This window comes from Rutidosis leptorrhynchoides, chromosome 8, assembly GCF_046630445.1.
Source record: "Rutidosis leptorrhynchoides isolate AG116_Rl617_1_P2 chromosome 8, CSIRO_AGI_Rlap_v1, whole genome shotgun sequence".
Lineage (NCBI taxonomy): Eukaryota > Viridiplantae > Streptophyta > Magnoliopsida > Asterales > Asteraceae > Rutidosis > Rutidosis leptorrhynchoides.
The window spans coordinates 131,339,166-131,355,478 of NC_092340.1; positions in this window are offsets into that span (position 1 = coordinate 131,339,166).

Sequence of the window (16,313 nt, forward strand, 5' to 3'; positions counted from 1 at the left end):
TTCCAGACCTAAACAGACAAATCATATAATATGGTCAAAGTTGTGAGCATCATCCCATGCCACCACAAACCAGTCTTGAGAACGTTCGTATACAATCTATATCTTGTCTCCTGGATTGTAGCCATTTAACCTGACAAATTTCCTCCATCCAGATAAAACAAATAAGTTTGGTTTTCTTTTGTATTCTTCCTCCAACAGGCCCCAGTAGTGAATCATGTCAAAAGCGTCGATGCACACATAAGTTTCACCACTGTTTAGCTCCAGCAGCTCAGCAAAATCTATGGGTAGTCGCTGAATCAAATAAATAGTATAATTAGTAAATAATGTATCAATTTTTATGAACAACACATAAAATACATGATAATAAAAGTAACCTACCCATACATGCCCTCTCGACACGTTCATAAAAATGTAAACATCTCCGTTAGCAGCATGGACAGCCATGTTGTCTTCGTTAATGCATACACATAAGCCAAAAAATATTAGATACATAATACATTAACTTAACTGGAATCTTGAAACAATATTCATATAGAATTGTATGTAACCATCAGCTGAGGGTTAAAAAAAATAAATCTATCAATGTCTTTGTTAATGCTAAAGTGAAGAATAAAGAATGTTGTTATATAAATTGTAAGTAATATGAATGTAATATTTGAAGTAAAGATTTGTTTGTTATCAAGCTACACTCATAAGATTTGTTAACAAATACAGTTTTTTTGGTGTAGAATCGAAATCTAGATAATAACAGGGTAACTAATGTGCAAATTTATTATATATTATACTCCAAATTTTGAAACAAACAATGAAACGGAGAATAAAACAAACATCATAGTGCAATTGTATTATATATTTATATCATTCAAGCTGCACAGTAAAATATCCTTTCAGTATAAACCCTAACTAAAACTGATTACATCTTGTTATCGACATAGCTTGTTACCATTGTAAAACAGATTGATAATTGTAAACTAATATAAGCTTTGATGAAGAAGAGATGCAAACCTGATGATGCGATGGTAGAGTTGCTGATTTTGTTGATAGAGGATTTTGTAGGTGTTTGTGTGTGACAGTCGGAGCAGGTCTAGAAGATATTTTGTTCTTCTCTGAAATATAATATAATTTAGTCAGACTCTTATCCCGATGCTGTTTTATTGGGCCATTTGAAATGGATGTATCTGCGGGCAATGTGGTATATTTTGGGCTTCTTGCAAATAATTCTAAGATGGTGAATTTTTTTGGGTGACACAAGTATGCAAACATTTTAGTGTGCTATACCTTTTTTTTTAAGTTTTCAAATAGTTGTAATTGTATAATTTAGCAGTTATAAAAGTATAAAAAAAGGATTAATTGCTAATTACAAAAACAAAGAGTATATTCATTTTCATATGTATAATTTTTGCCATGGATGTTAAAATTTAAATGTAGAACATGTACCAATTTTGTAGAACAGAAAAAGTTTGTATATAGAACATAATTTGTAGAAATTGTACAAATTTTTACAATTTTTATAAAATGTAATTTTTTTTATTATATTACACATGTAAAAAATTTTACAATTTGTTTTTGAGATTTGTACATATAGAACAATTTTTATAATTTGAGATTTGTTTTTGAGAAAAAGTTAAATTGTAAGAGTTTGTATATAGAACATAATTTGTAGAACTTAAATTGTAAATTGTAGAACAATATTTTTTTAGAACAGTAATTGTAGATTTTTAAATATAGGTCTTAAATTGCTGGAATATATTCATTATCTAATTTTCTTAATTGAACATTCAAGCACTTATAATTTTTTTATCTGTTCTTGTAGGAGTAAAATGGAAGAAACCAAATATACATTCAAAATACTTTTTCGATTTAAATGAAACATTATATGTATTGAAACAACAAGTACAAACATAAATACATAAATACAAAATATAAATCCTCATATCCATATCCATTTTTTTCTAATAACAACATAACATAACGTTTCTTTTTTCAATTTTTTTTCTTATGCATGTTTTTTCAGCCTTGCCTCGATATTACACAACGTTTCATTTGGGAATTCTTCTTGAAAGGCAAGTGTAATATCATCAAAACTTTGAAGAATGTCAGATGTCTTGCAACGTACGATGTTGTGTTTTGAATTTAGAATTTTGGCTACATATTTCCATCTAAGATTATTAAGTTGTTTCTTTTGCAAATCTCCTTCTTTCTTAAATCCACACACCCATCTTGACATTGCAGTCCCCATAAACGTCTCCATATGCCTCATCAGAAAAATTCCACAATCAACTGAATTGTTTTTTGTTCTCCATGGCATCCTCATTCTCTCGAAAGTTTGGAATAAAATTTGTTTGGAGTTTGAATGTTTCTTTGCAGCACAATAAAGCATTAAACCCTCCATCTGTGATAATTCAAAAAGAAAACAAATATAAAAAGTATATTTTTCATATAATAAAAAAGAAACCAAATATTTAAAATCCTTCAATTCAAGTTAGTAGTATTTATCGGTCAAACTTAGTCAATTTTGTTCGATCAAAGTAGTTTATAATAAGTCAAAATCAGTAAAACACAATCAAATTTGGACAGACATTAAATTTTTGGTTAACATGGTAAAAACTAAGTACTCGTCTAACTTTTCCGAGTTTTCAACATAAGTACTAACATATATAAAAAATTCTAGACAATGATTTTCTTACCAAATATTCAGTTACATGTCTGTAAACGTCTTCCCATCCTTTTTCATATAAAATATTATCAATAACATAACATTTTGATATCCGCAAATTGAAGCATGTCAGGTAATAATGACTGTTTAGCAATATAGGGAAAAGTACCTGAAAAATATAAATTAACGACTATTATTCGAAACATAAAAAGTTAAATTAAATTTAAGTAGTTAAAAAAAGTATAAAACTTACAACATCAATTTCTGCAATTGAAATCGGAAACTTCGCAATCCATTCATTCATTTCTTTATTAAAGTATGGCAGATAATTATAACAGTTCGATGGATCATTAAATGAGTTGAAGATTTCATAGGTCTGTATCAAACATTTTATAAAAAAAAATTATTAATTTTAGTGAAGTTATTATAATTCTATTAACTATTTTTTATAATGTAAAACTTACTACAAATCTTGTGTAACACATTAGTCTTTTAGGAGAAGTTTTTTTGGTCATTTCCTGGAAATTCAGAATCGATACCCATGCCTCAATTGCGCCGACGTGAAGATTTGAGTTTGACATCATACTTTCCATTAGAACAGCACTTACTTCCACTTCATTTTTGCTCATGAACACAAATTCACTGAAAATAAAAATTAATTAAATTATAAAATTAATAATTAATTTTAATAGATTTTTTTTATAGTAATGAATACTTACTGTTCGAATATTCCACCCGAAAACACTGCCGATGCCAATTTAATTTCAAACTCTGTTAGGTTGCTGTTAATATCCACGATTGTACTAGTATCATCAGGAATATGGATAAAGTTTGTTGTCTGTGGTTGACTTTTTTTTCTGCAAACAAATATTCTAATCTCTTTTCATGACATTCTGTTCCAGCTTCAACTTTCTTTTTCAAACCTTCACTAACAATGGGTACAGGAATCAATTGTGCATCTTCACCAAATTTAGTAACATATAGTTGGCACTTTCATATCTCAATGACAAAGTTTGACTCTCCCATTCTTCCATTTCCTTTGAAAATTCAAAACCACTGAATGAGGGTGATACTCTCATCTCTTTATCTTTTATAAGTCCATCAAAAATGTCAGTTGTATTTTTTGTTGATATTCCAACTTTTTCAATTTCTGGCAATGGTAACAAAAAGAATTTCTTCTGCAAACTTTGTTGCTCATGATATTTTTCACAAACTTCATCTGCGTATTTTCCGATTTCTTCAAATATACTATCTGGAGGAGAAGGTAATTCTTTCTCAGTATCATACATCGCCTCAATTGCTCTATCCTCATTCTTTCTTTCTACCTCTTTTCTTACTAGCATCATATCTAACTTTCTTTTTTTATCAAGAACATCTGTTATCATTGAAGCCCTAATTTCTTCAATTACTGCATACACTTTTTCATTATCCCCATGTTTCATGAGTGTCTTCTCCATCTAGTTTATTAGATCATCATTCTTTTGAACAGCCATATCATATAATTTTCAGATATGAAGACAATCGAACTGGATTAAAAGCAATATAAAATGAATTGATATTTTTTTAAAAATTAATAAAATTAAAACATTTTTTATTAAATAAACAAAAATAGAAAGTATGTACCTCAGATGTATCTTCATGTAACTCATCGTTTGTATTTCTTTGTTCTTCGTTTTCTTCTTGTTCTTCTTCTTGTTCCACTCAACCTTTTCTTCTTCTCCATCTTCGTTATCATCATCTTTTACAGTTGCATTTTTTTTTTAGATTTATTGTTCATAATAGGTAATAGTTACATTTTAATTATATTATCATAATTAATTTTAAATTTTAGATAATAACATACCTTGTTAGTCTTCTTGTATGTAAGAGCTAGAAACAGGTGGGCTATATAATACAATTTGTTTTTTATTTTTTATGAAATTTAATATTGTTTCATTACCAAATCCACCATTCTTGTATTCATCATCTTCTCTTTCAATCAACATTGGAGTTGTCCATTTTAACATATCTGGCTTTGTACACTTCAAATCTTCATACAACTTTGATGTCTTACTAACATACCATAGCTGTTGATAATGCTAAAAATGAACATATATTTCATAGCATTATCCCTCAAGAAACACAAGCTTTTAGTTGCAATTGTTCTATTTAAAAGTGATATTCGTTTAAATAATAAAAGGTGAAGACAAAAGACAGATTTGACGAATTGAAGACGCAAACGACCAAAAAGCTCAAAAGTACAAAGTACAATCAAAGAGGTTCCAATTATTGATGAGAAACGTCTCAAAATTACAAGAGTACAAGACGTGAAACGCAAAGTACAAGATATTAAATTATACGCAAGGACGTTCGAAAATCCGGAATCGGGACCAGAGTCAACTCTCAACGCTCGACGCAACGGACTAAAAATTACAAGTCAACTATGCACATGAATATAATATAATATATAATTAATTCTTAAAATTAATTTATATATTATATTATATTATATAAACCGTCGGCAGAAGAAAACAACAACATGTGAGCCTCCCCAGCTGGCCATGCGATCGCATGAGCTGAAGGAGCAAAACTCATGCGTTCGCATAAGCCTCTTTTTCAGTTCACAGGCCTATAAAATTCGCAGTTTGGAGCATCATATAACACGTCTTTTTCTTCTTCATTCATACGTAAGATATATATATATATATATATATATATATATATATATATATATATATATATATATATATATATATATATATATATATATATATTTTAATTTTAATTTTAATTTTAATTTCTAACAATAAGGGTATGTTAGCGAATATTGTAAGGGTGTAAGTCGAAATTCTGTCCGTGTAACGCTACGCTATTTTTAATCATTGTAAGTTATGTTCAACCTTTTTACATTAATATCTCGTAGCTAAGTTATTATTATGCTTATTTAATACCGAAGTAATCGTGATGTTTGGCTAAATATTAAATTTGGGTAATTGGGCTTTGTACCATAATTGGGGTTTGGACAAAAGAACGACACTTGTGGAAATTAGACTATGGGCTATTAATGGGCTTTATATTTGTTTAACTAAATGATAGTTTGTTAATTTTAATATAAAGATTTATAATTGGACGTACCTATAAATAACCATATACACTCGATCGGACACGATGGGCGGGATATTTATATGTACGAATAATCGTTCATTTAACCGGACACGGGAATGGATTAATAGTCACTAGAATTATTAAAACATGGGGTAAAATTATATACAAGGACACTTGGTGTAATTGTTAACAAAGTATTAAAACCTTGTTACAGTTTAAGTCCCCAATTAGTTGGAATATTTGACTTCGGATATAAGGATAATTTGACGAGGATACTCGCACTTTATATTTATGACTGATGGACTGTTATGGACAAAAACCAGACGGACATATTAAATAATCCAGGACAAAGAACAATTAACCCATGGGAATAAACTAAAATCAACACGTCAAACATCATGATTACGGAAGTTTAAATAAGCATAATTCCTTTATTTTCATATTTAATTGCACTTTTAATTATCGCACTTTTATTTATTGTTATTGTATTTAATTGCACTTTTAATTATCGTACTTTTTAATTATCGCAATTTTATTTCATCGCACTTTTATTTATTGCAATTTCATTATCGTTATTTACTTTACGCTTTAAATTAAGTCTTTTATTTATTTAATATTTTACATTAGGTTTTAACTGCGACTAAAGTTTTAAAAATTGACAAACCGGTCATTAAACGGTAAAAACCCCCTTTTATAATAATAATATTACTTATATATATATATTTTTATTTTTATAAAATTAAAACTAATATAGCGTTAAGCTTTGTTTAAAAGATTTCCTTGTGGAACGAACCGGACTTACTAAAAACTACACTACTATACGATTAGGTACACTGCCTATAAGTGTTGTAGCAAGGTTTAGGTATATCCATTCTATAAATAAATAAATATCTTGTGTAAAATTGTATCATATTTAATAGTTTTTCCTAGTAAAATATACACTATTTCATATACACCTCGCATAACGCCAAGTATTTTTGGCGCCGCTGCCGGGGAAATATATCTGCTAAAAAGCCGGAAGCGCAACGCTAATATATAAAAAAAATGATTTTTATTAATTTTTAAGTCTACTTTTGTAAAAATACGTTTTTGTAAAAATACGTTTTAAATTGCAAAAATATAAAAAGAAAAACAAAAATTATAAATATTTTTAAGAGTCTGTTAAATATTTAAGTTATATAAAGTTTCTTTATTTTTTTTTAGTATTTAAAAATATAAATTTTATTTAAATATTGTGTATTTTTTTATAAAACAGAAAAACAGCAAAACAGAAAAGAAGAAAAAAAAAGATAACTCTCGGCCTGGTACTGTAGCAGCTCAGACCGTGGCCCAAAAACAAAGCTCATGCGATCGCATGAGCCCGAAGGCAAAATCTCATGCGATCGCATGAGAGTGTCTGACACGCCAACTGTTGCCCTAAATCAGCATTAATTACGGAATTTATTTATATTATTTTTATTTTAACCCTAATTAAGTTATATTAATTTATTATTTAGTTTTAGTTTTCATTTTTAATTTGTATTATTTAATTTAATTAGTTTAAATAATTTATAAAATTAATAGTTTTATTAAATAAAAAATATAAAAATAATATTTTTATAAAAATTGTAATTTTTACAACTTTTAGTTTATTTTTATATTTTGTTCCTTTTTATTTGCTTTAGCGTAATTTTTTTTTTTGTATTTTTCGTTCGTATTTAGTTTTAAGACATAGTTTTTGCCATAGTTATTTTTATTTCTAGATTTTTAGGCTTTGCCGTAAAATCCCTTAAGTGCTTTTTCTTTAGACTAAGATTTAGGTGCTTTAGAATTTTGCGACGCTGTATTTTATATTTTAGTACCTTTTTAAGTTATTGTCGTTTTGAGATATAGAATTCCTTTTAAGCTTTAATATTTTAAGACGCAACTTTTAATTCTTAGTTTTTAGTTCCTTTTTAAGTTTCGACGCGCTACTTTCTTATTTTTATTTTTCAACGCCTATTATTTTTTGCCTTTTTATTTTTTGACGTTTTTCTACGCGCTCTTTTTCTTTCTTATTTCTCGACATTCTAGTTTTAGGACTTAGATTTTATTTTCTACTTCTTCTCTATATTTCTTTAATTTACGAAAATTTATTTTAAGCGGTTAAATTGATAGACATCAAAATTTTCTGGTTCGTAGTAATAGTTGGATTTGTATGTGGACCGGGTTATTGGAGCCAAACAGTACTCAATTATATTGAGACCAAACGAATTCTGCCCCTCTGCTGCATCTTTTGGCTATTCGAAACGTGGGAAAAATCAGAAAAGTCTATTAATTGGATAACTTATATAATTTTTCTTTCTTTTTAAAAACTAATAGGATATTCAGTGAATGCACCGAGCAAAACGTTCACCACCTTTTGTACGTTCACCACCTGTAACTCGATCAACACATCTAGCTAATATTGTCGCCGTTGATTTTTCTTTAGAATCGTCATCCAGCCGACCAAGTACTCCAATTCAAATTTCCGATAATCCATTTTTTGAACCCGACCTCACAATTGAGAATCCGGAGAATATTCAGGCACAATTCATAGATCCTGAACCACTAATCTTTCCTTCGGAACCACCAATCATTCAAACAGAGATTGTTGAGGAACCAACCATTAAATCAGAATCCTCTAGTGATTCAGATTCAACAAATTCAATCATGGAAAATCTGGTACCTCTAAGTATGGAAGACCGAATGAGAGCTAAACGCACTAGCCAAGGTCACGCAATTACTCATCCAGACATTAATACGCCAGATTATGAAATCAAAGGACAAATTCTACACATGGTGACTAATCAATGCCAATTTAGTGGTGCGCCGAAGGAAGATCCAAATGAACATCTTTGTACCTTTAATAGGATCTGCACTCTATTTAAAATAAGAGAAGTTGAGGATGAATAGATATATCTCATGTTATTTCCCTGGACTTTAAAGGGAGAAGCCAAAGATTGGTTAGAATCATTACCTGAAGGGGCGATTGATACATGGGACGTTTTAGTTGAAAATTTTCTTAAACAATTCTTTCCGGCATCTAAAGCCGTGAGACTTCAAGGAGAAATTGTTACGTTCACACAGAAACCAAATGAAACTCTATATGAGGCATGGACCAGATTTGGAAAGTTATTGAGAGGATGTCCGCAACATGGTTTAGACACCTGTCAAATAGTACAAATATTCTACCAAGGATGCGACATCACTACAAGGAAAGACATAGACATAGCAGCTGGTGGTTCTATTATGAAGAAAACAGAAACTGATGCTTACAAAATTATTGATAACACTGCTTCCCACTCACATGAGTGGCACCAAGAAAAAGATATCGTTAGATCATCTAAAGCAGCTAGAGCCGATTCTAGCCATGACTTAGATTCCATTTCCGCAAAGATAGATGCTGTCGAGAGACGAATGGAAAAGATGACTAAGGATATTCACTCAATACGAATTAGTTGTGAGCAGTGTGGAGGACCACATTTGACAAAAGATTGTCTCAGTATTGAACTAACAATGGAACAAAGAGAGAATGTTTCATATATAAACCAAAGGCCTGGAAATAATTATCAGAATAATTATCAACCGCCAAGACCAATTTACAATCAAAACCAGAATTATAATCGAAATGTTCCAATCAACAACCAACAAGGTCCTAGTAATCAACAAGTATCCAATAATACTTACAGCCAGCAAAGACCTAATTTTCAAAACAAACCACCACAAACCGATGATAAAAAGCCGAATTTAGAAGATATGATAACGAAGCTAGTTGAATCTCAAACACAGTTTTTCACATCTCAGAAACAAACAAATGAACAAAATGCTCAAGCATTTAGAAATCAACAAGCTTCTATTCAAAATCTAGAACAAGAAGTAAGTAACCTAGCAAGGTTAATAGGTGAAAGAAAACCGGAAAGTTTACCTAGTGATACAAATGCTAACCCCCGGAATGAAACAGCTAAAGCCATACCACAAGAAGTGGTATCACACTTAAACCACCTGAAATACCTGTAATTTCTAATGAAACTATTCCTACTCCACAAGAACCACAACCTGAACAAGATAAGGAAAAAGAACCGGTAGTTGAAAAGGTTAATGAAGATAACACAGTTAAGGCTAAACCTTATGTTAAACCATACCAACCACCACTTCCTTACCCGAGTAAAATGAGAAAAGAGAAACTTGAAGCCGAGCAATCCAAATTCTTGGATATGTTTAAACAGATAAATGTAAATCTTCCTTTCATTGATGTAATTTTAGGAATGCCTAGATATGCTAAATTTATGAAAGATCTAATCTCGAATAGAAAGAAAATGGAAGAACTCTCGGCTGTTACTATGAATGCTAATTGTTCTGCAGTGCTGTTGAATAAAATATCAGAAAAACTATCTGATCCAGGAAGTTTCACAATTCCATGTTTTCTGGGAAGTCTAAGTTCAATAGAAGCATTGGCAGACTTAGGTACTAGTATAAATCTAATGCCGTATTCACTATACGCTAAACTAGACCTTGGAGAATTGAAACCAACAAGAATAAGTATACAACTAGCCGATAGATCAGTAAAATATCCTAGAGGGATAATGGAAAACATGCTAGTTAAAGTTGGTACTTTAGTATTTCCAGTAGATTTTGTTGTTCTGGACATGGAAGAAAATTCTCAAGTTCCTCTCATATTAGGAAGACCATTCTTAAACACGGCTAAAGCAATGATAGACGTGTTTGGTAAGAAACTGACCCTAAGTATAGAGGACGAGAGTGTTACCTTTTCTGTTGATAGAGCAATGCAACAACCGCAATCTGCAGATGATACTTGTTATTATATTCAACTATAGAATCACATGCAGAATTATTAGAAGAATTTTCAGAATTACAAGGAACATGAGAATGTTCTTTAGGAGAAGGAACTGAACCAATTGATGAACATGAAATGTTAGCTACACTTATGGCTAATGGATATGAACCAACAACAGAAGAAATTCAAATGCTAAAAGAGGAAGACAGATATCGATACAAATCATCGATAGAAGAACCACCGACATTAGAGTTAAAGCCACTTCCAAACCATTTGGAATACGTTTATTTACATGGTGAATCTGAATTACATGTAATAATATCGTCTTCTCTTACTGAAAATGAAAAATCGCAACTCATTTCTGTGTTGAAAGCTCATAAACCGGCTATTGCATGGAAGATTCATGATATTAAAGGAATAAGTCCTTCGTATTGCACACATAAAATCCTTATGGAAGAAGGACATAAAATGTATGTGCAACGCCAACGAAGACTAAATCCGAATATGCAAGATGTTGTTAAGAAAGAAATCATTAAACTGCTAGATGTAGGTTTAATTTATCCAATTTCTGACAGTCCATGGGTAAGCCCAGTTCAATGCGTGGCTAAGAAGGGTGGCATGACTGTCATCACAAATGAGAAAAATGAGCTTATTCCTACTAGGACTGTAATAGGATGGCGTGTATGTATTGATTATAGAAAATTAAATGACGTCACCAGAAAAGATCACTTTCCCTTACCTTTCATTGATCAAATGTTGGAAAGATTAGCCGGAAACAGTTACTATTGTTTTCTTGATGGTTTTTCCGGATACTTTCAGATTCCAATAGCACCCGAGGATCAAGAGAAAACCACATTCACGTGCCCTTATGGTACTTTTTCTTACAAACGCATGCCATTTGGACTTTGCAACGCCCCTGCAACCTTTCAAAGGTGTATGATGGCGATTTTTCACGACATGATAGAAGAATGCATGGAAGTTTTCATGGATGACTTTTCAGTCTTCGGTGATACATTTAAATCATGTCTAGTTAATCTTGAACGAATGCTTATTAGATGTGAACAATCAAATCTAGTTCTTAATTGGGAAAAATGCCATTTCATGGTTAAAGAAGGCATCGTTCTTGGACATAAAATTTCAAAAGAAGGAATTGAAGTGGATAGAGCTAAAGTAGATGTAATTGCTAAACTTCCATATCCCACCAATGTTAGAGGAGTTAGGAGTTTTCTAGGGCATGCCCGTTTTTATCGACGTTTCATTAAAGATTTTTCTAAAATTTCCACTCCTATGAATAAACTCCTAGAAAAGGATGCTCCATTTATCTTTTCAGATGAATGTATCAAATCTTTTAATATACTTAAAGAAAAACTCACTAATGCGCCGATTATGATAACTCCAAATTGGAATCTACCATTTGAACTTATGTGCGATGCAAGTGATTTTGCAATGGGAGCCGTTTTAGGACAAAGGATTGAAAAACGATTTCGACCTATATATTATGCTAGTAAGACGTTACAAGGAGCACAAACAAATTACACAACTACTGAAAAAGAACTCCTTGCTATTGTCTTTGCTTTTGACAAATTTCGTTCATATCTCGTTCTAGCTAAAACGGTGGTCTATACCGACCATTCTGCTCTTAGATACCTATTTTCGAAACAAGATGCTAAACTAAGATTAATCCGTTGGATATTACTCTTACAAGAGTTTGATATTGAAATCCGAGATAAAAGAGGAGCAGAAAATCTCGCCGCTGATCATCTTTCTCGTCTTGAAAATCCTGAATTAGAAGTTCTAAATGAATCGGCCATACAAGACAACTTTCCTGATGAATATCTATTGAAGATAGATTATAATGAAATTCAATGGTTTGCAGACTATGCAAACTATTTAGTATGTGGATTCCTTGAAAAAGGATTGTCGTATCAAAAATGAAAGAAATTCTTTAGTGATATAAAACACTATTTCTGGGAAGATCCACATTTGTTTAAAAGTTGTCCCGATGGAATAATACGCCGATGTGTATTCGGAGATGAAGCTAGTCAAATCTTAAACCATTGTCACACAGGACCAACAGGAGGGCATTATGAGCCTCAGCTCACAGCAAGAAAAGTTTATGATGCTGGATTCTATTGGCCTACAATTTACAACGACGCACACCTTCTTTGCAAATCCTGTGATGCATGTCAAAGGGCCGGAAAAATAAGTCAACGTGATGAAATGCCACAAAATGTCATTCAAGTATGTGAAGTATGTGACATTTAGGGTATTGACTTTATGGGTCCATTTCCAAAATCTCATAATAATCTATATATTCTCGTTGCCATTGATTATGTATCTAAATGGGCGGAAGCACAAGCTCTCCCGACTAACGATGCACGAGTTGTAGTCAACTTTTTAAAACGTCTTTTTGCAAGGTTTAAAACACCGAAAGCTTTAATAAGTGATCGGGGTACTCATTTCTGTAATAATCAACTTGAGAAAGTTCTCAAAAAATATGGAGTAACTCATAAAATCTCCACTGCTTATCATCCACAAACAAGTAGACAAGTTGAAAATATCAACCGAGCTTTAAAACGTATTCTAGAGAAAACCGTAGGATCAAATCCGAAGGAATGGTCCATTAAATTGGAGGATGCACTCTGGGCTTTTAGAACAGCCTACAAAACTCCAATTGGAACCACACCTTTTAAACTCGTTTACGGAAAAGCATGTCATCTTCCAGTAGAAATTGAACACAAAGCATTTTGGGCTTTGAAGACATGTAATCTTGACTTACATGAAGCTGGACGTCTACGGTTAAGTCAATTAAACGAATTAGAAGAATTGAGACATGAAGCATACGAAAATTCGTTAATCTATAAAGAAAGAACGAAGAAATGGCATGATAAAAGAATCAGAAGTTCAAAAGAATTTAAAGAAGGAGACAGAGTTCTTCTTTTCAATTCACGATTCAAGCTATATCCTGGAAAATTGAAATCAAGATGGTCTGGACCATTCATAGTCAAAAGAGTTTTTCCGTACGGAACAGTAGAATTAATAAATTCAAATGGGATTGAATTTAAGGTTAATGATCACAGAGTTAAACATTACATAGATAGTCCGATGGAAGTTGACAACGAAGTTAATCACAATTTCAACACCACAGCTAACTAAGTGTGGGGAGAATCAAGTCTTTAAAGGATAATATGTATTTCTGTTAGAGTTAGATTTTCTGTTTTCGTGTAGTTCTCGAAAATGGAACCCGAATGGTCTTTCCCTAGCAGACCCTAAAGAACTAGTCTTCTCCCCCCATTCTGAATTTTTTTTTTTTTTAGGTTTTACGAAATGAAGACTTCCGGTGAACTAAACCATGGTCTAATGCTACACGCTTTGATCACTAAACGTAATAATGACACCCTTCCAAGTGAAATAGTATCATTAATCAGAAGTAAATTGGACGGAGTAAGAAAAGAATCCAGATGCGAAAATAATAAGTTACAATTTGGTAAAGAAAAATCAAAATCCGCAGCGAAAAGGAGAGCACGACACCTTGAAAGATGTCACAAATGCGGAAAATGGTCACACGAAGGAAAATGCTCGACGAATCAGACATATTCCAACACCGAATTTGTTACTTTATGCAGAGATGGACCATTCATATGTTTAGAAGAAAAAACGTTGAATGCTCGAGGTTACGCCTATGTAGCTATGGAAAACCAATTAGTCCGACTATCTTATGAGCGGGCTAGAGCATATCATTAAGAAATCTTTCTCACAGGTAAGTATGTACAGTTTTTATTTTTATTTTTATTTTTATTTTTAACCTTTTGATAATAAACGCTAATTTTTTCGCTATAAAGTATTAAATTGGTATTCGATAAAATTAGTTCTTGCGACCGAAATTATTGATATCATACAAAAATTTATTACATCACTGCGAAATTTACCGTTTATTCTTAAGGTATAAATATCTTTAATCAATCAACCAACATATTTCAAAAATTCTTCATTAGTTAAATTAGGTCATGGAACCGAAATTACTTTACCGAATAGAGGGGCGCATATTTTTGATAATATTTGATTGATTAAAGTGGGATAAAAGCCAAAAAGATTTTTAATTTTATTTTTACTTTGTTTTTAAAATTAATAGTAAAATAATATTGTAAACTTTTTAAATCAATATATTTAAAATTGTAAATATTTAAAAAATTAATATTTTTAATATAAGTTTGTATGTATAAAAACAAAAATATAATTTAAGTTTGGTGTGAATTTTTAATATGAATTTATAATTATGCATTTATAATTTAAGTTTGGTGTAAATTTTTAATATGAATTTTTAATTTTATGCATTTTAAATTTAAGTTTGTTGTGAATTTAAAAATAAAAATTTACCTTATTTCGCTAAGTTAAAAATATGATTTTTAAAATTCGTCGTGAGTTGAAGACTAGGTCGTTGAACCGAAATTGCTCTACCCAAGGGAGGGACGAGAACTTTTATTATCATTATTTTTAATCTTATTGAACTAAAGTATGCCAAAAACATTAAAAAACCCAAAAATCTTTACTTTTAAAATCGCGCTTTGAATTGACAAATTTTAAAATTTTGTCGAGGGACGGACTAGGACAACGATCCGAAACGCCCTCATCCTAAAAAGAAACAAATTTTTAAAATTTTATTAATTTTATGTTTTATTAAGTATAAGGTTTTATAAAAAAAAAAAAAAGGCCAAAGTACTGTTCCCGGATACCCATGCGATCGCATGGGATTTAAAATCCAACTCCATGCGATCACATGGAGCTGGAAATCAGCTCAGAAACATAAGGCAGTCGCCTGTTCTGTTCTTTCTCCACAACACACACTCATACCCGAAAATACACTCAAATCCTCTCTAATATTCGCAATTTTTCACCGTAATTCATCAAATTTCTTGCTCTAATCATGCCTAGATTCTCATTCTTCAGCAAAAAGGTAAAAATTACACCCCTAAACTCATAAATTTTCTAGTTTTTGTGATAATTACCAATAATTTACCTAATGCAATTTTGTTAATTTCTAGTGTAATTAGTGTTAAATTGTTAGTATTTTATGCATGTATAACCTAGATTGATGCTATTTAACATGATTTGAAGCCAAAAACTTCAAAATTTTTAGAAATCTAGGGTTTGTGTTCTTGAGCAATTTGGGCCTATTTGATATAAACAGGTTATGGCCAATTTTTGTCATGAATTATTGCTAAATTGAGTAGTGTAACATGTTTAGGTAGTTAAATAATCCTAAACATGATTTTTGGAGATTAAAGTGGACTTTTTAAGTCCAAAATTCATGAACTTGATTAATTTGATATATTTGCCATTTGATACTTGTTTAATTGTTAGTAATGACTATTTTGACATGTTATTTGAGTTAAATGCTTATGAACTTTGTCTACATTTTCATATGTGCTTATTTGAAAAAGCGTAGAATTGTAAAAATTGTGAAAATGCGTATAAGTTTAAGTTTGATTTAACATGTTATTGTGGTTAATTTAAGTTGTTATTTTGCTAACACTAATGCATATTTGGATGCACAAATTTTGTGTTTAATGTGTTTTGCAGAAAGCCGATACCGGAGGTTCAGGATCATCATCATCTAGACGACCTGCTCCAGCTCCAGAACCAGAACCAGAAATGCAACATGAACCTGAACAACTGTAACATCCGTGTTACATCTGTCCCACATCGGTTGGAGAGGGGAACGAAGCATGCCTTATAAGGGTGTGGAGACCTTTCCTAGCATGACGCGTTTTGGGACCA